Source organism: Amblyomma americanum, chromosome 9, assembly GCF_052857255.1.
Source record: "Amblyomma americanum isolate KBUSLIRL-KWMA chromosome 9, ASM5285725v1, whole genome shotgun sequence".
Lineage (NCBI taxonomy): Eukaryota > Metazoa > Arthropoda > Arachnida > Ixodida > Ixodidae > Amblyomma > Amblyomma americanum.
In genome coordinates, this window is record NC_135505.1 from 81,049,500 (window position 1) to 81,073,891 (window position 24,392).

At 47.1% G+C, this 24,392-nt stretch overlaps 1 pseudogene; it reads right to left on the bottom strand.

Annotated features, from left to right (window-relative positions):
* Window positions 1-9,436: 9,436 nt before the first annotated feature.
* LOC144103458 (acetylcholinesterase-like) overlaps window positions 9,437-24,392 on the bottom strand; it is a 74,131-nt pseudogene continuing 59,175 nt past the window's right edge.

Here is a 24,392-nt window from a genome sequence, read left to right on the forward strand (position 1 = left end):
ACCGACGGCATTTCCATCATTGAAGTTCAGCGGTTAGGAAGATCGACATGCATCAAGCTGACATTCAACGGTGACTGCATACCATCGTACGTGAAGGTTGGACACTTTCGTCATCCAGTTCGACCGGTTGTGCCTAAGCCACTTCAATGCAGGAAGTGCATAAGGATCGGCCACGTGAGCGGCGTCTGCATCAATGCCATCGTGTGCCCGCGATGCTCCGAGTTACACAGCGGTTACGTCTGCCGCCCGACTACCTTGAAGTGCGCCAACTGCCAAGGCCCTCATGACTCTTCCTCGAAAGACTGCCGGCGTCTGAAGACCGAGCGGGCGGTACTGAAGCAAATGGTGCGAGACCATTCTACGCACAAAGTAGCCGCCGCAAAGGTGCGACGACGTCGTTCGCGCCGAAGAAGTTCGTCAATGCAAGCAGTCACATTTGAGAAGAATGCCCCTAACGCAACTGCAGCTTTTCCGGCTCCACCAAAAACTGTACGAAATCAAGGGAGCCCGGCGCTTGGTGAGGCTGGACCTGCAGCCTCAGATGCAACTTGGCAACCACTGCCAAAGCCTCCTACGCCTACTGTGTCAGGGATGTTGGCGCACTCAGGGCAGTGTTCAGCGCCTACGACTGATCCAGCCAACAGGCACGATCAAGGCCATGGCCCAGATATGCAAGTGATTGCAATGCTAGCGTCACTAATGAATGTCATGCGTGCTTTGCTTTCCAGCCTACGCACGCCAGCAGCAAATAGCGCACTTCAAGTGCTGGACGCGCTACATCCAGTTCTTGCGGCTCTACAGTAGAAGGCATCATGGCTCCTTCGAACCTGTCTTTTCAAAAGAAAGTCAAGCAAGCTTTCATTTTCCAATGAAATGCCCGTGGACTCCAGTCCGGGATTTCCGATTGACGGCACTACGACTACGAGAATCACTTCCCCATTCTTGTGATTTGTGAACCGAAGATCCCGACAATTTGGCGAATATCCGGTTACGAGGCATTTGCATCACCCACGCGCAAGAGATCCAGCAAAGTCATCGTCTACATTCGAAGTGAACTTACATATGTGCAACATTCAGTTCCTCCCAACGAAGACAATCAGTACGTTTACCTGACAGTGAAGAGCCGAGACATGACGTTTACGCTACTGGCGGTGTACTTGGCGCCATCAAGTCGTTTCGACGCCAGAAGGTTGACTGGTTTGATGGCAGCTACACCTGCTCCGTGGGTCATTATGGGTGACTTCAATGCTCATCACATCATGTGGGGAGGCGATAGGATGGACGTTAGGGGAAGGCAGCTTGTGTCCTTCGCCTCTGACCATGACCTCCAGTGCCTTTATGACGGAAGCCCGACCTATATTCGAGGGGTGACTTATAGCAGCTGCTTGGACTTGACTTTCGTTTCACAGTGCCTTACCAATAGCGTGCGGTGGTTTTGGGATGTAAAAACCCATGGCAGCGATCATATCCCAACCTATCTGATTATTACCGGCAATTCCACATTTCTCCAGCCACGTGTAGGCAGTACATTGACTGGACAGTTCTTAAATTACTTATGGAGGCTGCTGGCACAGAGGGCTTCTCAACCGGTCTTGAAAAAAAAAATTAAGTAAGCCATGGAACACAGCACCTGCCCCTTTATCCCTGTCGCTAACTGTACCGATTTTGACTTCGATTTGCAGCGACTGCGATCACAATGGCGCAGGGCAGAGCGCAGATACCGACGCACAAAGTCGCGCCTAGACCTAAGAGATGCTAGGCGCATACAGCAGGAGATTCATCGCAGAATTCAGGCACTGCAAACACAACGCTGGAGGACAACTTGCCAAACACTTGATCCACTAAAGCCTTTGTCACGCGTTTGGCGTGTAATTCGGGGTCTTCGCACATCTCCTCAACAGGGCTACCCGTTCAAATCCGTCGCGCTCCACCAAAGGCGCAGTGTGGTTGAAGTAGCCGAAGATTTCTGCGCAAGACAAACAGGCTCTCCGAATCATTGCGCAACACTGCACTGGAACAATGTTCCACCCTCAGGGGATTCTCTGATGGATGTGCTATTCTCCATGGAAGAACTTGATGCTGCGTTGGCTTGTTGTACAAGGTCATCATCGCCAGGGTCCGATGGTGTGACGTACTCCGCATTTGGCAGCCTTGGCCAAGAAGCTCGACGGGCATAGTTCCTCATGATTGGAAGATAAGTCGTCTGGTTCCACTTCTTAAACCGGGGAAATCACCGCTCGACCTTTCATCATACAGTCCATTTGCACTCACCAGCTGCGTCGGCAAATTCTTGGAAAGAATGTTGCTCACACACGTGTAATGTTACTTGGAGCGATATCAAATTTATCATACCTTCATGTCTGGGTTCCGACGAGGCAGCTCTTCTATCGACAACGTGGTTGACCTTGTAAAGTCGGTGCAACACAGCAAAAGTTTGAAAAGATTGACCGTCGCATTGGTTTTGGATATCAAGGGCGCGTACGACAACGTAACGCATCAGGGCATTTTGGACGCAATGGAAGCTTCTGAGATCGGAGGCTGCACGTTCAGGTGGATATGCAGCTATTTATCAGAGAGGTCGTTTTTTGTCCTGACTGCGGACGGACCAACGTCCTTACGCCGAAATTCGCGTGGAGTCCCTCAGGGTGGAGTGCTGAGCCCAGTTCTCTTAAACCTTGCTCTCATCGGCCTGGTCGACGTATTGCCACAATCTGCTCAGATCTCTATATATGCAGATAATATCAGTATTTGGGCATCAGCGGTGACCCGTCCTCAAGTTCGTGCAAGAGTTCAAAAGGCGGCATAGAAATTGTCACCTTATCTTCGCTTGCAGGGCCTGAACACTTCGACCAAAAAGTGTTCACTTGTGGCATTCACACACAAAATAATGTCACGTTACACCATTCGCATCAATGGCGAAGCCATTCCGTATTAGAGAAGCCACAGATTCCTTGTTGGTTTCATCAGGAGGAACCTGTCGTGGAGTCCAAATATCTACGACATGAGAAATAAAGTAATGGCGATCTTTCATGTCCTCTCTTTCCTCGCGGGAAAGTCCTGGGGCGCATTAGTGCGCTCAATGCTACAACGGTACCGTTCTCTGTTTCTGGGCTACATGCGGTACAGTCTTCCGATATTCAGTTCCATTAGAAAGACAAATATCAAGACTCTTCAAAGTGTGCAAGAGCAAGCTCTCTGTATCTGGCTTGGACTGCCTAAATGTGCATCAAGAGCAGCAACTGCTCGTGCCCGGGAACATCCTGTTACTACATACATTGCTGTGGACACCATAGAAACACATATTCGGCACCTCACGCAGGTTCCCTGTTATCACCTCGCAACACTCCCAATAATGAGGCCGGGTACTGCATTCGCAAAGTAAGTGAAGCCCATCGCGCATATCTTCCATCGGATTTCACCCCTGCGTCAAGACCGTGCTCACCCTTATGGAGTCTTCATGACCCTCGGGTTCTGTTTTTGTTCCAGGCATTACGAAGAAAGCTGGTGTATCACTGGCTGCTCTCAAACTGACATTGAATCAGCTGCATTCTTATCACAGTCATCGCATTCATGTTTACACAGATGGATCAGTACACTCGACCAGTTCTGCGGGGTCGGTGGTGATACCGGCCAGATACATCTTCATGAAAGTGAAGACGACCTATCCAACATCTTCAACTGGTGCGGAACTCGCAGCCTTACGGGCTGCGGTTGAGTTCATCAGTCGAAATCCTCCACATGGTTGGACCGACTCTAAAGCATCCCTTCAAGCGCTGCAAGCTGCGCTACGCCGCAGGTCGCAGGAACAACTTGATGCTGAGATCCGTCTACTGTATCACGGCACCGTATCTAAAGGTCATGAAACGTTTTTCAATGGCTGCCAGGACACTGTGATATTAACGGTAATCACCAGGCCGATGCGGCTGCGCGTTCTGCTCACAACGATGAACTTCCAGTGAGGATCCCAATATGAAAACCTAACGCTGCGTGTGTGTGGGCTTCGTCCTTTGGAGGTGGAGCTCACACTTTCAGCGTGGAACACGGGAGAGGTTTGCAACCTCCGCCTCAAGGCACTGGACCCTGGACTGCGCTTTCGGCTTCCACGTAACTTAGCACGTCGCGAAGCAACATTGTTGTGCCGTTTATGGATCGGTGTTGCTTTTACCAAGCACTATGCTTTCCGGATGGGGATGGTCGACAGCCCTGCCTGCCAAAGCTGTGGTTTTGAGGAGACCATCGCCCATCTCTGTGAGTGCCCTGCATTTGCGAGTGCAAGACATACACTGTGTTCTGACATGGACCGCCTCGATCCTCGCACATTAACAGAGCAATAGATCCTCGGTCCGTGGCCACAGCAGTCGACTGCCCTGAAGGCATACAAGACCCTCTTTGCCTACTTGAGAGCGACTGGATTGAGTGACAAATTGTGACAGCGTTGTGCGTGTGTGTGTGTTATGCCTTTTTCCTCTTCTCTCATCCTCCTTTTAGTCACCTAATTCCTCTTCCCCAGCGCAAGGTAGCCAACCGGAACCCCTTTCAGGTTAACATCCCTGCCTTTCCCTCCTCCTCATTATCTATCTATCTATTATGAAATATGTACGTTTTTAGAACTGAAAAAAGAGAATGTTTTAGTGACATATGTTTATAATTAGTTCGAAAGCGCATGCGGTAAACTCAGTTTGTGGGTCGTTCTTAAGCCTAGCTGAATTTTGTTTATTTTTATTGCGGTAGAAATAAGTCATATTTTGGACATATTTGTAAGAATGCTTTTTTATACTCCCAGTATATTTAGAAAACATTATTTTAACTTTTAGGTATACAGGCAAATGGACTCCAAATTAACAAGAAATGACTAGGATAAGCTAAAATGTATTTACATTGCTTGTTTTCGTTTTTCGCTTAGGGCGTAGGCGATCTTAGCACACTGATCTCAATTCAGAGAGGCGACGCCTTCGTGACATCACTCACATTTTCTCGAAATAGCTTAACTTGTGGCGGTTTTCTGCAGCGCAGCTCTCCAATCGGCTCCTGGGCAAAATGGGATTCCGGAGAGGGCGTAGGAATTTATGCCTTGTGCCTCCATAAGCCTTGATTCACGTATTTTAAATGCAGCCATCGAGATTATGAGACAACTCTGAGCAGCGCGACTACCACTAGTCTCCTTCCCTTTGCGATCAAACCTGGCAAGAACAGCATACACAGCCAAACATGAAATCTTACTTTCCAAGCATTGTCACAGAAAATTCCTGAATTTTGCTCGGTTGACATTTTGGTACTATAGCCACCTTTCACCTGCACTAAAGGTGGCGGCAACTTTACGATTTGCTCCCCAAACAAGTAAATTTGCCTGGATCCATTTTTTATCTTCATTGGTCTACCAAGCGCGCAGACCCTATTTGTAAGCTGCGAAAACAAAAAGCTCGTTGCTTCAACTCCTTAGAGCGCCATCGGTTCAGGAAGACAAGCATGAATATCAGTTAAAGCAGAGATGTCTACGATGTATGTGTGCTGCGTAAGAATACAAAAAAGCAGCACACACACACCCACACAGACCACCACTGGATGAATCTCCGTCTAGCACGAAATTTGTGTTAGGAAAGCGTTCGGCAGCAATAGTGTAAGAAGCATCAGCGCTAGCAACCCTCGCCTTCGCGTGAGATTTGCGACCTATGAAGGCTTTCGCTGAAGATTTCAAGTAAGCATGCCTTGTTAATCCGATAGATTTTTTTTTGCCTTCTAGGTAGCATGGGAAAGAATTGGAGTTTTTGAATCCATCGGTTGTGCGTTAGGTTTCGCTACCAATTTCGTCGCCATTTTGAGATGATGCTCAAGTGATATTGATGAGAATAAGTGGCCTGAGTGAAAAAAAACTTGGCATTTCCAAACCGGTGGCAGCGATATAGGCGGGTTGGTTGAGGCGGAAATGTTGCTGAGGGAGAAAAAAAGCAGAACGTTTATCACGAACTGACAGTAAGTAATTAATCGGTTCGTGAGGTTGTTAATGAAGTCTCCCAGCATCAAAGGGTGCTGAAAAACTGCGGAGAGTAGTGAGACCAGAATTCCCCTAATAAACGATCTCGAAAGCATCCAACAAGTTTTGCTTCCGATGAGGGGAAGTCAGAAAAATATAGTTCGGATTGTATTTTAAGTCGTTTATCTCAAGACAACTTATAATATCTGGCGGCCTGAGTGATAAGAGAAAAATTTATTCATAATACACAACCGAATAAGCAGATGAGGCTCGAAGTTCAAGTCACTATTCATCACAACCGATTTTGCAAAAGGGACTTTTTAACAGCTACTCATGAGAGCATCATCCGCTACGTATCATAGAGGAAAGAATATCGTGGCCCAAAATAACGGTCTTGCAGGCATAAAACGTTCCGACTATCGAATAGGGCACAGAGAGAGAGAGACAGAAAGAGAATGACGGAGGGCAGGAGGGTTGACCAGGCGATGCCCAGTAGGCTACCCTGAACGTGAGAGAACAAAGGAGGGAAAAAGGAAAGAAAGAGCGGCAACTCTGTTAAGACAGAGATGAAAGAAAGCTAAGCACACACCAAACGGAACCTCACTCACTCATTTTCGTCAAACAAGGCTATATGTCTATTCCTTCGCCAATTCCTGACCAATGGGAGGCCGCCGTGATCTACGCAGGAGCAGGCCAGAAATGGGTTTTACACCCAGCCGCCTCAGAAACCTTGACCAATGCGATCCTGAAATAAGGACTGCAAACGCAGGGTTCATTCTCAATTTGGTCAACATATCTTTCTAACTACAACTGCAGCGAGCAACAACATTTTTTGTAAGCCTACATTACGAGCAATGTACCAAGTAGGATCGATTTTGAGGTCTGTGTAGCAGGCCGAACTCAGCTTAAAATATTACTATTCTTCGTAATTTGTTCAGCACACAGCAAATCGAACCGAATCAAAGTATTCTTGAAGTCCTCATTGCTGTCCACTTTCGTTTGTCTTAGCGCTTTCGATCGTTGAGGCAAGGGTTTCTGTCAACGCGTGCGCACCGGGCTTTGATATAGCTACTCTCACATTCTTCTCGGTACTATAATAAAGTCCAGGTTCTCTTAGGGCATATGTTAAACTCGCATCTTCACGACCTACATTAGTAAACATTCCGTAGAATTCCATAACGAGAGATGGCGCCGCAAGGACAGAGGCACGCCTTCGTATTTCTGTCAACGACGTGAGAAAATACAGGTTTTTAATTGGTTAACTTAGATTTCATTCGCGGTGACGCCGCACGGAACGAAAGAGAAGCATCGGTGTTCCAACTGCACCGTAAGGCTGTGTACCCATGTATGCACTCTAAAGTCGTTAAAACGGGGCCTCGCGGAGGCTGAGTGGTTATGGCGCTCGGCTGCTGGCCCGAAAGACGCGGGTTCGATCCCGGCGGCGGCGGTCGAATTTCGATGGAGGCGAAATTCTAGAGGCCCCTGTACTGTGCGACGTCTGTGCGCGTTAAAACACCCCAGGTGGTCGTAATTTCCTGAGCCCTTCACTACGGCGTCCCTCATAGCCTGAGTCGCTTTGGGACGCTAAACCCTCATAATCGAAACCTAAAGTCGTTAAAACCAATGCTAAACTATCGTCGTGAAACAAGATAAAAAAAGATGATGTGTGGCCAAGGAAAAGCTTATGTAGAAATTTCAACCGTTCTTCAGTGATGAAACTTTTAGGTACACATAAGCTTAGTCCCTTTACGTTAAACCCATTTCTGGTGTCTTATCATTCGTTGCACATCAACTATTCTTAGTGAAAACATTATTTTATTTTGAGCTAATGACTTGTGAAGAGCTGTAGGAACATGAACAGCATTCCTGACGTGCTCTTCGTCACGAGAAAGCATAATTATCTGTGATTTCCTAATGCAATACATGAATTACAAAACGCATGAAGGTGTTATAAAGAAACAAATTCTGTTACTTTTCCCAATAAAGCATTTGCCCTTTTTCATCTTACTTTCATTCTCCATCCAGTCATACCATGCATTGAGGTCATATTTACTGTTCCGATGCATGCTTCATGCCGTTTATTTCGAGATAAGACAGCTTTAGGACCAACAACAATTTATTACCAACCCTCGATTCCGTCCGCAACTCTAGGAGGTATATTTGGTTGCTTCATAAAACAATACCTTTGGAATTTAACACAGTCCAAGCCCCTTGAGTGCGTAACGTCGAGAGTCCATCTTCGCGCTTGAAACTGCTGAGCCCTTGCTTTTGATGTTGAGAACGGACATGGAGTTTGGCAAAAACATCGGCCACTTAATACCATTAGGTCCAATAAGCACTATGCAATGTAGAAGGAAAGAGAGCAGTTTCTAAAGGGTTGCGACAACCGTATTTTGGTGAAAGACAACCACGACTCCCGCTATGTAAGCGCGCCATACACTTTGCACATCACAGCTTCTATCACGTACATTTTTACCCATTGCTAAAGCTCTAAAGGTAAAGTGCAAGAAACGGTTCAGTGCCCTTACCGAGCTGTTTATAAATATTAAAACTGTGCAGGCATTGTCTGTTGCTTAAGAAAATTTGCTTGAGTTCCATTATGTAAAATAATCTTAAAATCTTGGATAGTAGCACAATTGCCAGTACATTAATTCATAGCTATAACATACTTTGCATTGCGCAATATTAAAAAATTCTTACAATATGCATCTGCGCATTATATCATTGTAGCAAGGGGGATAAATTCGCGAAATATTTTCGAAGAATCAGAACCAGTGTACACCTATTAAATTATAAGGGAAGCGAAATTCCTCTTTTGAGAAAACAAAAATCACGCTTGTTTCTAACGAACCTCTTCCTGCAATGCATACGAGCGAGGAATACCGATGATCACAGAGTTTGCCCTGGAAAACCTTTATCATCGCAATGCGGCGTTAGGTTCACATTTACCTGAGAGATATTCCTTTTTATAAAGATTGATCTCGTTAAATTTCTGTTTGCTGCGTGAATGAGATTGCAGATATGTAAGAAGCCGAAAGCTCTTCGTATCGTAAAGAACATCCTGTGTATTGACAGCCATGTCTAAGTGTCGTAAAAAAATATTATTATTCACTCTGTTCATAAACATATCATTTTATCTGCACACTTATCCGCCTTAAAAAATACTTATTGAGTAGCAACGCAGGCGGTCTTATTTCCTTTCTTGTCGAAAAATAACTATTCGATGTCGTATTGTCTATTGCCTGTGGCTTCTAGTAAAGTCAATTAAACTGATTAAGAGTACTTTTACACGTCGAAGAGGATCAATCTCCGCAATGCTTTATTACCGGCACAGCTTTATGCGCGCTGCGTGTCGAAGCACATGCGCTTTGATTTGCCGGGAGTGTTTTCACGGGTTCAGGGACGTGAGATCTACACAACCAAGGCCTCAACAAAACAGCCAGACGAAACCCCACCCTTTATGGCTTACCTTGCTTTAGCGAAACTGCTCCATAATTCGATGACTGCCCTGCTGAATGTAATATCGCTTGTACATCCACCGTCAAAGTCAAAAGGTCTCCCGAACACGAAAGGTATTTCGTCTCCGTGCGTCATACCAAACCAAGTCTGTCTTTTGTTGCAGGCCGACACGTAATTCATGTCGTAGACATAGACACTATTGCCACCGGCGGCTGAAGCTGGGGCATCGGCCAACCTTTCAGCAGTTTGGAAGGTCGCACCCACAACATGTTCATCTCTCTTGATATCAGACAGTGCTTGTCTCAGGCCTTTGTAATCCTTTGTAATATTCGCCATATATATCTGCTGGAGGTGGATTAGGTGGGGGAGAGACAGATCCGGCTAGCGAGTTGCCAGGAACTGAATCATTTCTACCTTGTTAATTTCTCTGGGAGGTAGAATTTGAGAGAACGTGTCTCTGAAACTCTTGTAGAGCATGATGCTTCCTTTATTGGCGACGTATCCAATTATTACGTCTTTGTCACCCGGAAATGCAGCTTCACTGGGGTCCACGGGAAAGAACTCATCCCTGAAAATTGGTTCAAACAGACGACTGCCTTCGTCAGCAAAAGTTTGCTCCACTGAGGAGATTAAAATGGCGTTTACATTTCGAAGGCACGACACCAAGTCTAACGACAAGTTGGTGTGGATGCTACCATTGCTGCGACCAAAGATCTGAGTAAAGTCATTGGTGTATCTCAACATCAACGATCGCTCTTTCGTGCAGTCTATTTTTGTCGCAGGCCCGCTCTGCATGATCGCTCGCTTGAACAAATGTTTGCTTCCTTGCGATAACAGGTGAAAACCGGTGGCGATACCACCAGCGCTTCATCCGAATAACGTCACTTCCGCTGGGTCGCCGCCGAAGACAGCGACGTTGTCTTGTATCCACTGCAGTGCCAACGCCGGGTCGTGGAGACCCTGGTTTCCCGGAGCATCCTCTGTGCCTTCATACAGGAAACCATACGACTGCAGCATGAATATTGGGGCAAAGCGCAAAGGCATGTAAATTGGAAATAGTTACTGAAAACTACGAAGAAAAAAATCTTCACACGTATCCACACTCGAGCACCCTAACCAGCGTGATGGTGCATGCTTTACGTAGCAATTTTTGGAGGAATCAACATCAAGCTTCTTTCGCCAAAAGACTCTAAGGGTGAATTAAGCGCAAATCTTTTATGCAGTAATTTTCTTTGTAATGAATTGTTAAGGCAAGCGTGTGTATATATAGCATATTTAAACACCTTAGGTCAGTGGCAGCCGGTATCAGAGAACCGGCGTCGCGAAGCGATAGATAGTCGTAGACTTCTCTGCCGGCAATTAACCTGTGAAATAGGCAGTCACTGCATTCGGCCTGCGGCAAACTCCCTGATGCCAGAAGTACCTCCTGGCGCTAAGATGAGGACATATAAGCGGAGTTCCAAAGTTTAAAGCTATTCACAATATTGCCGCGAAACTTGCTTTTTGTCTGATCTTCTTATCGCGGCAGGCACGCCGCATTATCAATTTTCTGGGACGCGAGACGCGACCAGAGTTATCTCGATTTTTCCTAGCCTCGCGCAAGTGTGCCTACTATGTTCTGGAACTTTCCTTGCCGCCTTTAAAATCGAGCACGGCTAAGAGCGGCGGGCATTCTGTTAGTCGACGACCGCCGAGCACGTTCGCTGCTATCGCCGCCGCTGAGTTTTCAGAGCTGTTCTTAGCGGGCGTAAGCCAGCCTATTAAAGTATTCTCTTACGAGCTGCTCTGTGCCCTCCTCAAGACCGGACCCCAGTCGGTGCTACGTGACCCCGTCGGAGTTCCCGTCACCACCTCGTGACATCTGGTGGAGGTGCGGGGTACTGCACCCAACCCAACCTGGAAGATCCACCGTAGAGAACGAGAGCCAAGAAGATCCCGAGGTACGACACAGCCGCCGTCTTCAAGGCCTGCAAGCTCAGCACGGATTACTATCGGATCCTACTCGACAACGACAACAAGCTCCAGCGCCCACCATGACCGAGCTAGCCACGTCCACCCCTGTCATGCTCCACCAGCCACGGGTGCCTCCAACCTTCCACGGCTACCCTGCCGACGATCCGGAAGATTGGATAGACAACTTTGAGCGCGTGGCTACATTTAACAGGTGGGAAGATGACATGAAGCTTCACTATGTTTTCTTTTCCCTTGACGGTCCTGCAAGAACGTGGTACGAAAACCACGAGACTACCTTGAAGACCTGGAAATTATTCAAGTCTGAAGTCGTGAAGGCGTTTACCAACATTCTCCGGAAGGAAAAGGCGCAGATGCTGCTGGACTCACGGATGCAGCACCCAAACGAAACTGTCAGCATGTACGTCGAAGAAATGCAGCGTCTTTTCCGCCGAGCTGACCCGAATATGACGGAGGAGAAGAAAACCGGATATATAATGCAGGGCGTAAAGGAGTCTCTTTTCGCTGGCCTCGTACGAAATCCGCCCAAGACTGTCGCCGAATTCGCCGAAGAAGCGTCAACGATTGAGAAGACCCTGGACGCCCGCACAAGGCAGTACAACCGACCACCGCAGGTCTGCTCCAGCTTTCCGGACACGACGACTACAACCAGCGACTTGCGGGAGATCATCCGTGAAATCGCCCGCGAAGAACTACGCCGGCTGCTGCCATCATCTTCACAACCTCAAGTAGCGAGCCTGACGGAAGTCGTCCGTGAAGAAGTGCGGCATGCGCTTGGCTCCCCTTCTGCGACGACTGAACCTCAAGCTCGAGCCATGAGTTACGTCGCTGCAGTACGCAAGCCCGCGCCTCGACGTGCCACCCCAAGCCCTATTCGACGTGAGCCAGCAAGGGGGGAGTAATGCCGCGAAGCTTGCTTTTTGTCTGATCTTCTTATCGCGGCAGGCACGCTGCATTATCTATTTTCTGGGACGCGAGACGCGACCAGAGTTATCTCGAGTTTTCCTAGCCTTGCGCAAGTGTGCCTACTATGTTCTGGAACTTTCCTTGCCGCCTTTAAAATCGAGCACGGCTAAGAGCGGCGGGCATTCTGTTAGTCGACGACCGCCGAGCACGTTCGCTGCTATCGCCGCCGCTGAGTTTTCAGAGCTGTTCTTAGCGGACGTAAGCCAGCCTATTAAAGTATTCTTAGCCGTGCTCGATTTTAAAGGCGGCAAGGAAAGTTCCAGAACATAGTAGGCACACTTGCGCGAGGCTAGGGAAAATCGAGATAACTCTGGTCGCGTCTCGCGTCCCAGAAAATTGATAATGCGGCGTGCCTGCCGCGATAAGATCAGACAAAAAGCAAGCTTCGCGGCATTATGAATATATTCTGGAAGGTTGAAAATTTTAAGCAGGGCAATTGCTAAGCGGAAATCATTTTTGTATCCTCTTTTCGTTCTTGATGTGTGTGCTATACCAGCCTGTAACATGCCTGATGTAAGGTTTTCAAACGCAGACCTCTACGAATTTCAGAAACCTTGAATAAAAATGAAAGTTTTTTCTTTGCTCTGCTAACGCGCTTCATCTTATCTTGGACTTTCTGCCCAACCGTTTTCTGTGCAAAATACAAATTCTGCTCTCACCATCTTTCTTAAAATATATCTTTCTGAAGGCAGGTTGTGTACTGTCGATTATTAGCTCATTCACATCTGCCTATCCTGCATCTTACAGCTTCAAGAGAGCTATAGCAGTACGTTAGCGCTGAGGCGGATGCGAATGAATAATGAGTTTCGGCCTGTGTTTCAAAAACTTTTAGATATTTCAGATAAATACAGGAGATAAAAAATTCATGAGCACAGGAACACTTTGTGACTGGCATTATTTCTTAGCTTCACGCCATCTTTGTATCCTTGATACGAGAGATAAATATTTATGAGTACGAGAGTTACTTTCTTTATGGCGCTTCTTGTTACCCTTGCGGCATGTTTTTTTTTTCTCGTAAATTAGGGTGAGTTACTTCCTATTGACCTTCAAGCGCGCTCTTGAAACTTTAACGGAATGAAATTACCTTGCTTCTCTCCGATCATGAAAAGCAGTAGTGTGCAACGACATGCAGCTACACTACAAAAAAGCACCTGTAGGCAATGGTGAGTACGACCACTTTTCCAAGAGCAGCCAGATTGGCACCGCAATTCAAGCGCATGGCAGCTGATCCATTTAGACACTCCCCGCCATGGAGCCATGCCATGACTGGGAGCCGCGATGTTGTGATTAGCGTCGGTGTCCATAGGTTTAGATATAGGCAGTCTTCACTCTTTTGGAGACCTATAAGAAGATACACAATGCACTTACATTCGAATACTAACCGAACACCAAGCGCCGAAGTCTTGCAACCTCACAGGAAAGAAATATCATCGGTACCCAGGACGCTTTACTCCGGACGAAAGTTGCATCTTCTCCGGAGTAACTATTTTACGAATATCGCTGGGACTTAAAAAATATTAAAAAAGCTAGCTGCCTTAAAAGGCTCATTCTAGAGCCACTCGAGAAAAGATCCTTGCTGCGATGGTGGAACGCACTACAGTTACGGGCTGCCAAAAATTTATTTTAGCCGAAGGCATAATAAACGCTGCATTCCGAAATAGATCTTTTCCGAACCTCAAAAAGAATAGAATATTAGTTACGTACATACAAGCGATAATTTAGCAAGATACCCTATTACTTGAGGTGAGAAAATGCGGCTTCCGTTTCCCTAACCCCGGGCATGTAATTTTTTTGAATGCCGTTGATGCTGTAATAAATAATCCTGATCTCCTGGGTGCGTCCTGTTTTATTACACCTTTTATAAAGGGCGAGTGAATTAATAGCAATTAGTGCTGACGTCATTGCCACAATGTACGATTAACGGCAAATCACAAAGATCGGTTCTTTTCGTTGTCACTACCGCTGTTATTTGGACAATAGCCTCTTCTTATTTGTTAAAATGACGTAGGACTAAAAATAAAAGTAAGATATTCTAAGTCCACTAATCAACTTTTCATTACAAAAAGAGAAAACTACGTAACCACGACTAGCAAGATTCCGCTAAAGATAGTTATGAAGAAATGGAGCCTTCCAAAGCCGACAACCTAACAGTAGTAACACTGTACGAAAGATTACATCGTTCGCAGTGATGCCACAAATTTCTTCGGTTCCTCGCCATATGAACCACGAGTCACAGACTCCGCGCCGTCAGGCCCGTTTTCCCGTTTTCACAGCTTCCGTAGGCAATACGGCCAAGACACCTCGGCTACTCTATGTAGATGTGGCTTCCTATGTACGGCCCGACAGATAAGCTTGTGCTGCTGTCAATCATGTCAACACCCCTTTTCTTGAAGCGTCCTTCACGGCACAGGATCCGGCGGCCGCAGAAGCCATTGCAATAGCCATCACCATCAAAATGAGCGACACGCAATTACCACCGCGGCGCTCAAACCAAGAGCGGTATACCGGCGCAGCAGGAACCTCAAGGATATTTTTGTTAAATACAGAACATCGCCCAATGCTATCCCGAACTCCGGGTGTCAACCCTTGCCGAAAATCATGCTACAAGGTTTGCTGTCACATGCTGACAACAGACATTGCAAAAGGTGCCTTCTCTGGCTTTGCTTTCACAATCAAAGAAACTCTAAATTGAGACAGTGCAAACATAGTCTAGATGATTCACTGCGGTGTGAGCGGCATGCAATGCATCGGCGATACAGAAACACCATTCAGGTTGCGATTCAACAAACACAAGGCCAACATTCACAGACTGCCAAACCTACCATTTTCTAAGAACATATGTCTGCCATAACATACATTCGAAAGCATACGTTTCATCCTCCTCCAGTCGGGTTTTCAAACAGGTCGCTAAACAGAACAAAAGGAATCGTATTTCATACACAAATTTCGGACATTATCCCACGGCATCAATGAGAACTTGGCCAATTTTTCCTTGCTCAAAAACCATTCCATTGAAAGAGGACAAACAAGCTCCCGTTTGTTATATTTCTTTTGTTTTCCTTTTATCCTGCTCACCATGCGCCTCCCCACTTTTTTCATTTCTCCATGCTGGTTCCCCTTTTTCCTTCTTGCCCTCCTAGCCCCCTTCTCGGAATTGTCTGCGGTGGGACGCGTGACGCAGGCGCCCTAGGAATGACACGATCTTTGAGCTGCAACACGCTAAAAATTTTCCTGTGACCAGCTTGTCATGCAACCCTTCAAAACCCTTTTTTGTGTTTGACATATCAAGCCACTTATCGAAATAGTTGTTCAGCCTACAGGAAAACAGCTTAGAGGTTTCAGAATACTAGAGATTCGCGGTGCAAAATCTCTCACGAAAACCCTCTGCCGTAAGCCTTAATCTTTGGAGGAGTGCCTTCTTGACTTTCTCATAGTTCATAGATTCAGCGCCAAGCGTCCTTCCACACGCACTCAGAGCCTCCCTGACTAAACCCATGATCAATGCCGTGGCCCATTCATATGCTCCCAGCCTGGCGCAAAAGCTCTCTGCTCGAATAGTTGCAGATATGCGTCCAGATCATCTCTTTTGTCATCGAAAGGAGCCATCAGGTTCCTTGCACAATCTTTGGCCAGTCAAGGAGATTCGCTACCCGCTAAGAAACGTTGATCACTGTCCATGATCTCCTTATAACCTCCCGCGACATGCGCCTGTTTCCACAAAGGGAACTCCTGATCCCGGTCTGTCTTTTTTCTTCTCCTGTTCTTCTGCCTCGCGAGCTCTTTTATCTTCTCGCTCTTCTGCCTCGCGAGCTCTTCTCGCTTCCTGCTCTTCTGTCTCGCGAGCGTCTGCGCGAGCGTCTGCGCGTGCTTGCTCCCTTTCCTCGCTCTGCCTTTTTGCCTCTTTATCCTCGTCACAGAGACACATCGCCTCTTCCTTGCTTAACCATAGCTTGAGCGCGAGTTCTAACGTTTTTGCCAAATCCATACTTTCTGCCGTCGAGAGGTCAGAAAGATCCGAGAAAAAGCAAAATGAAACAGGGAAATGAATCCTTGCAGGCTCGCCACTTAACTTATCCCCAGAGAACACTCTGGCCGAAAAAATGGACTAGGTGACAGGTGTACCCACACAGACGAACATTTTATACACCCTGCATGGCACAAAAGCTAGCGCACGAAGCTGACAAAACTAACACAATACACAAAGGATAAAAATACACGCGACCCGGGAACACTGCTACCAGCGTCTACTACTAGCGTTCTACTGTTAGTGGTTGGCGTTCGTGCTCACGGTTGGTTTGGTTCGGCTGCGGCGTTGAATGGATCCAGTAGCCGGCGTCGAGGCGGCGTTCGACGTGCTTCGGCTGGCGTCGCTGGCTGCGTCGAATAAGCTCTCGGCCCAAGCGCCCGTGGAGGTGCTGCAGGTGTTGTTGGCGTTGGTGGCACAAACCGGATGGCTGGCAGCAGCTCTGATCTCCCCCCCCCCCACCCGCGCCTCGCTCTCCCTCGCGCTTTTATAGTCCTCGCGTTAGTCCACGTAATCCTTGTCGTCGTCCACTTCTTCTTCTCATCTCTACCAATCATCTCTTCCCACTTCAGCGAGTACTTCTTTTTCATCTTCTTTATTCTTCGGTTAATCCACGTCATCCTTATCGCCACCCTCGTCGTCTTCTTCAAACCGTTCTCGTTCGTATTTTTATTTCAGAGTCCCTATTATATGTGACAACGCACACGACTCTCACCCTGGTCACTTTTCTAGTTTATCCATAAGGTAATAGGCGTTCAAAAAAACCGCTGACGTGAGAGGGCGCTGATAGACCGCTTAGAGCAATTTATAGTTTATTTTGCACCACTAAAATTCACAAAGTTTGCAGGGGAGCCCCTATAGCTGCTTTGACCATCTTCTGCAGCACCTGCCCATTGCCAGATTGCTCTCATAGGTTAGTGGGACAGGCGTTTCTTCACCTGACATTTTCGACTACCTATGATGACAATAACTCGAAGGTTTCTAGAGCACTTAAACAGCGCAGTAGTTCTTCCTGGTGGTAATTGTTATATAGTTTGGCTGGATAGTTACGGCTTTAACTTTATCTATGCTGTGCCACCAATTTGAACTGAAATATGGTGAAAACTAGTAGTAACGGTATTGGATGGGTCTTGTGTCTAAATGATCCATTTGCTTCACATGAATTATTATCGTTCCTCAAATTTACATGATTCAATAATGCTAAGCCTTGTGTACTTAATCCTTCAATGATGATGTAAAGATATAGAAATGTTTCACAGAGGACATTCTGAGCACGATCTCTCGATAAACAAATCGAGAACCATTGGTCCTACACGAGGATATTAGAAAATCCTGAGAGGCCCCCAGAGTTGTTTTACGTTACTCTGACTACTGCACTAGAGAACATCAGTTCTTACTTTCGGTGCGTTCTTGATATGTTGAAATTATTGGAATATCTTTGGAATGTATTGCACGGATATTTTCTTAGGAGACTCATTGCACAGTGTGACTTCCTTTAATTCTAGCTGACAAAGCACTGATAACAAATTTGGCTTTTCGATGCTTAATTTCTTGCGCCGAACATACGAGACAGGCTTTCAAATTCACTCACGTTTTGTACCTGCAGAAATATGAGGTATTAATAATAGACTTCCAGCATAGCGTGCAGGTAAATGGCAGATCAAAGTGAGTGCGCCAGATCGCATCACATCCCGCAATCTGCGCGCACGCCTCCCACCTTTGAGCAGATTAGCTCATTGTGGGAGACACAGCGCAGAAACACACGAAAGCTCAATAGAAGGAGACATCACAGACGAGCGCTGACTCGAAAGTAAAGTTTGATTGAAAAGAACACAAAATTTATTCATCATTGTCATGTCACATAACATGGTCTAGAACACTTGCACGAGCACTTTCAAGGCGTGAATCTTTAGCTAGTCAATTGACACGTGGTAAAGTCCTTTCAAAACCAGCCCTCTCTCCCCCCGGTCCTTAGTTTAAATCAATTTAAGGTCATGAATTTTCTAGAAAGAGAACATCTTTGTCAACCACTAGCAAGGAAGGAAGTCTACGCGCTATGCTACAAGTCTTTAGTGCCCGCTTCCGGACAAACTGTTATTTCAGCCACCGAATGCTGCCATTCATTCAGTGAAGCCATCCTTGCTGGGCTCTGAGGGCATCGCTGGTATATAAGAGGATGTGAAAGGAATTACTGATGTTAAATCGACAGACGATGCATATTGCCGCAATACTTTGTACTCTTGTTGGTTCACGTCCGAATCCGCCGGCACTAGGCTGCATCCTTCTCTCAGTGACGCGCGATGCGACCAGACATATCTCGAATGATCGCGTCCTCGAACAGCTGCTTCAGCAATGTTCCTGACTGCTCTATTCTTTTACATAATATTTCGATGGCTTCTCACCAGGTGTAAATTAAACAGCGCGACTAGCTTTTTCTCCTCCACTAGCTATAATCACGCCAACGGCACAATGGAATACAAATTCGGCGACCGCTTATGGATGTGCAAGCCCATTTGCCGCTGCAGACAGAATTAAAAGCTTCTGCACGGTTACTGTGCGCTGTACAGGATCGTTCGCTGAATTGGACGGCTTGATTACGAAGCAGGCCCCGACGGAGCGACAGTAGACACCTCTAGATTATCGTGCTATCGTTCCCGTTACCGGAGTCCCGGGAGCCCGGCTACTAGCGGTGAGCTCGCTCTGATTGGTACCGATGCAGGCGCACGCGAAGCCCCTGGTACCTGGCGCCATGTGGCGCTGTGAAGGCGATTTTAGCATGCGCATTGGCAGTGTGCGGGCTCCCGGTACTTCGGTAACGCTAACGGTTATACGGTACATGGTATACTAGAGTTGTCTAGTGTCCTAGCGGCACCGCGCACACCCGGAAGTTGTACAGGTGCGCCTGCAGCCTGGTTTTGTGGTCTAATTACAGTGTTTGCATTATCAGTGATTATTTATCTTTTCTGTGTGTTGCACGCTTCTTTTTGCTCCAAGCGTCTGCTCTATCTTTAGAGAATTCTGCGAATTTTTGTCCTCTTTATTTGTGCACGCTCAGAGCAGCCGACGCTAGGCTTTATCACTTGGTTTGTGGTGCCAATTGCAACTGACCTATGTCGTGAGATATCAATCACGAGGAGCTGCTTCCACTTTACTCCTGATTACTGTAGTTCCTTTGGTGTCGTGTAACAATTGTTCATTGCCTGCTTTAAATTTGGCATGACCGAAACCGGCACACTTTCTGTTCGATGACCGCCAAACACGCTTGTTGCTAACGCCACCTCCAAGCCATTCAGCTCTTTTTGGGCACGTATCAACCAAAAGACATTCGTTGCAATCCTTTTTCTCTGCATTCTTGACCAAAGGACTGCCATCACCACAAGTGAAAAAAAAAAACTGAAGGGCACTTCGTAAATTTCGAAATGTGTTCGGCGAAAGCCTGTGCGCATTTGAATGTTTATGCCATGTCTTTTCCGCTTCCCTGGCCTTGGTGTCCGTTGACATATTAGCTCGCCGCATGCACATTCGCTCGTTCTTCTTCTAGTGTTTGGTATCGGGAGAATCCACATTCTTGGGGCGCTTCTCCGGACCGCTTGCCGTGGAATCATCATCGGGCTGCTTGGGAGCCATCCGACTAACCCGACTGCTGCAACAAGTAGTCTGACGATGGAGCGTTGCAGCGAGCGCCGCTGTGCCATCGCGTGATTACTGAGAGAGTTTAAGAGGGAGAGGCCACAGCTGTGGCGGTGCAACTGTTGGTGTGCGCCGCTGTACCATCACGTGATTGCTTAGAGTGTGTGAGGGGGAGAGACCACAGCTGGCACCGTTCCAGGGCACGGACGTACGGACGGTGAGACGCCGCGAGTATGTGCCATAAAAGGGTTTCGCCTTAATATACTGTGCCAATGAACGAGCACGTACAGTTCCATCGCGGTTTCAGTGCACAGAGAAAAAGTAGCAACGGGATTTGTACCAGAATGTATATATCTGGCGCTATTGAGGAATTTTGCCGCATATGGCAAAGGTGGCAGTTATCGTAATACAGACTGACAAGTGGTAGTAGCGGAATACTCTAAAAGGCTACGCACCTGTAATAATTCTTGATACGATACACTAGAATGCTCCAATAAAGATCTTGAAACAGTGTTGAGCAGAGTAAGAAGTGCACCACACCGGTTTGATGGGCGCCTTCAATGCCGCGGTCGCCATGAAAAAGGAAGGCGATCAGGCAGTAGAACTGCGACATGGGTTCTGAGAACAGCCAGAAGAATATGTAAGTCGATTCGCAGTACAAAGTACTTTACTGATCACGAATACCTTTTTCCCCAAGCGCAGCAATCGAACATGGACATGGAATAGCACTAAGGGCAAGTCTAAAAAACTTGAGTGGTGTTGAAGTTTTGCATTTAAGAGTAGAACGCGATATCATTATCGTACCCACCGCTAATCGGCACTTGCTATCTTCAGCCGCGGAAGGAGCGGGTGATAGACTTTCTTCCCAGGCGAACAATCGCAGCGCCCCTCTGCGGAGTACGCGATAGATGAAACCTTTCCTCCAGACAGATAAGATCTAATGTGAAAGTAGCATCGACACACTCGCAGCCCCGCGCCAGGTTTACACAACATTCCCTTTCCCCGATTACGGAAGCCCGAATCACACCTTACGCGTCGATACATCACATACAAAATACCATTCAAGAAGGTAGAACTATGCTAGAAATCGAATCGAATTAATCTAGTTGCAGTCCTGAATCAGTAATTATCGCAGTAATAATCAACTATGCACTCACCAGTACATTGCCCTAAGAGACCATGCGAAGTCAAAGACATCATCGCATTCATCAGCTCAATCTCTATACCGCTTAAAGAGATCGAGGAGCGCTCGTGGCCAATGGGCAACGTGCCTGTCTCACGGTCCAAGGGTTGTTCGTTCGATACCCACCTAAGTTACCCCAATAAAAGTTTAGCGCATTTAATTGACATGCATAAACGTCCTAAAGACTTTTGCAAACAATACGAGCACGCTAGAAACAATCTGTGCCCTTCACCGGGGCGGTTTTACTCGTTGTCGGAGCAGCACATATTTACGAGAAGGAATCGTGTGAACGCACTGGGGTGTTTGAATTTCCCGTGCAAGGGCATGTGGATGTGACGTCATGACTCAGTAGATTCCGTCTTTTTCGGCCACTCTGCCGGCGTATGCTTTGCTACGTCTGGCATTTAACGCTAGCATCGTATTATTTGAGGGAAAGAGGAATGTGCATTTTTTCATTCAGAGGGCAAGGTTGTTGCGAATCCTCCACCAATCCTTTTCAGCAGCACAGAGCTACAATACGGCTAGGCATTCACCTCCTTTGGCATAGGTTTTACTCCCACAATGTCATAGAATACCCATATTAGCAAGATATGCATCACCATGCCGAAATTCATAGGTGTCATCGCTCGTAATAAACGTATTTTGCCCAATAAAACGAAGCTCGAACTTTATTACGCTTTTTTCTTATTATATAAAGGTTTTTGTCACTTGGTATGAGGAATTACTAATGTGTCATATATACAAAAAATTTTACACTGCACAAAAAATGATACAGATCCTTACAAACGCTTCCTTTGACGCCCCGACCCGCCCCATAAGACAAACGTAGAAAATTATTCCGGTTAATAAGCTATTTGATTAAAGGTTTGCCAGCTTTTATAAAAAAGTCACGGCACGAAATGACCCTTTTTTTGAGCCGCATTGTTCCTCTTGTACCATATGCCACACCCTATGCAACTAGAGATCATGGAATGTTTGCAATACCCTGATGCAGAACATACTACTGTTGTGCGATGTTAAAATAATTTTTCCGAAATTTTTAACGCCCCTCTCTGCGGCAATTTAAAAAATGACTTCTTCTGCACTAAGGAAACTGTGAGAACTGTGGGCGTGAGAACAGCACCAGGATGCAGCCACATAATCCGCTCTGCTTCTTCGTCCAGGTTACGGCATGGGCTCTGTTCAGCAATGCGCCGCTATCGTCACCTACCCATGAGATCAGAAAGCTGCCCTGCCACTTCAACGACACTTGTGATGCCGCATGCCCGCAAGACAGGCACATTTTCATCGCCGTCCCTCCATCGCATGAAAGATCCAGATCAACAGCGACATCATTTGCTGCCTATATGAACAGCTGGCGGGCTCCCGGCGCCTTTAGTGGGCGTGAGAACAGCACCAGGATGCGGCCACCTAATCCGCTCTGCTTCTTCGTCCAGGTTACGGCATGGGCTCTGTTCAGCAATGCGCCGCTATCGTCACCTACCCATGAGATCAGCAAGCTGCCCTGCCACTTCAACGACACTTGTGATGCCGCATGCCCGCAAGACAGGCACATTTTCATCCCCGTCCCTCCATCGCATGAAAGATCCAGATCAATAGCGACATCATTTGCTGCCTATATGAACAGCTGGCGGGCTCCCGGCGCCTTTAGTGGGCGTGAGAACAGCACCAGGATGCGGCCACCTAATCCGCTCTGCTTCTTCGTCCAGGTTACGGCATGGGCTCTGTTCAGCAATGCGCCGCTATCGTCACCTACCCATGAGATCAGCAAGCTGCCCTGCCACTTCAACGACACTTGTGATGCCGCATGCCCGCAAGACAGGCACATTTTCATCGCCGTCCCTCCATCGCATGAAAGATCCAGATCAACAGCGACATCATTTGCTGCCTATATGAACAGCTGGCGGGCTCCCGGCGCCCTTAGTGGGCGTGAAAACAGCACCAGGATGCGGCCACCTAATCCGCTCTGCTTCTTCGTCCAGGTTACGGCATGGGCTCTGTTCAGCAATGCGCCGCTATCATCACCTACCCATGAGATCAGCAAGCTGCCCTGCCACTTCAACGACACTTGTGATGCCGCATGCCCGCAAGACAGGCACATTTTCATCGCCGTCCCTCCATCGCATGAAAGATCCAGATCAACAGCGACATCATTTGCGGCCTATATGAACAGCTGACGGGCCCCCGGCGCCTTTAGTGGGCGTGAGAACAGCACCAGGATGCGGCCACCTAATCCGCTCTGCTTCTTCGTCCAGGTTAGTTCTGTTACTTCCCTGTACGCTAAGGAATCTAATGACGTGTGTCTGTTGCTGTTCCAACTCCCGGGAGGTTTGCTTTGTGTGTTCAGTGAATGCTTTAATATTGTAAACCAACTTCTGGCGTTGTCCGGGGACGTCGAGCTCAACCCTGGGCCTAACACGAGGCATCAGGTACAGGACTCTCTTCCTGACGTCCAGTCTAAGCAGTTGGAAGATATGTTTGCAATACTGGAGGCTTTGAACACGCGAACGGCGAAAACGCAACTGGACCAAAAGGCTTTCATAAAGTCTATTGATGATCTTAAGAAGTCCCAGCTGAAGTTAGAAGATTTGAGCGAGATGAACAAAAGATTAACTAACGTTGAGCGCAAAACTGTTACCATTAACGAAACCGAGAAGGAAGTACATCCTTTTCAGCAGTTAGTTGACCAACTTTCTAGTGAAAACTCTAAGCTGCGCGCGCGCCTGTCTGAACTTGAAGACAGGCGGCTACGCGATAACCTTCTGTTCTATGGCATACCTGACGCGCAATCAGAGTCCTGGGCTCAGTCAGAAGAAAAGCTAGTCAAGGTTCTTTCATCCTGCTTGGAAATTCTGTCCTCTGAAATTTTGATCGATAGAGCGCACAGGCTCGGAAGGTTCGCATCGGAAAAATGTCCACCAATTATTGCCAAATTTTCATCCTTCAAGGTAAAGCAGAGAATACTGCTTAACTGTTCTAAGCTCAAGGATGAAAAAATTACGCTTAGCGAGGATTTTTCTTTCGCCACCCGTCACGCTAGAAAAAAAACTGGTCGAATTTGGCAAATCCCAGCCGCTCACTTTCAAGCTTCGCTACAATAAGCTTTACATAAAAAATAAATGCTACTCCTACAATCACTCTGATGACTCCGTTCATGAAATCCCAAACGCCTTCCTGTAGCCAACCAA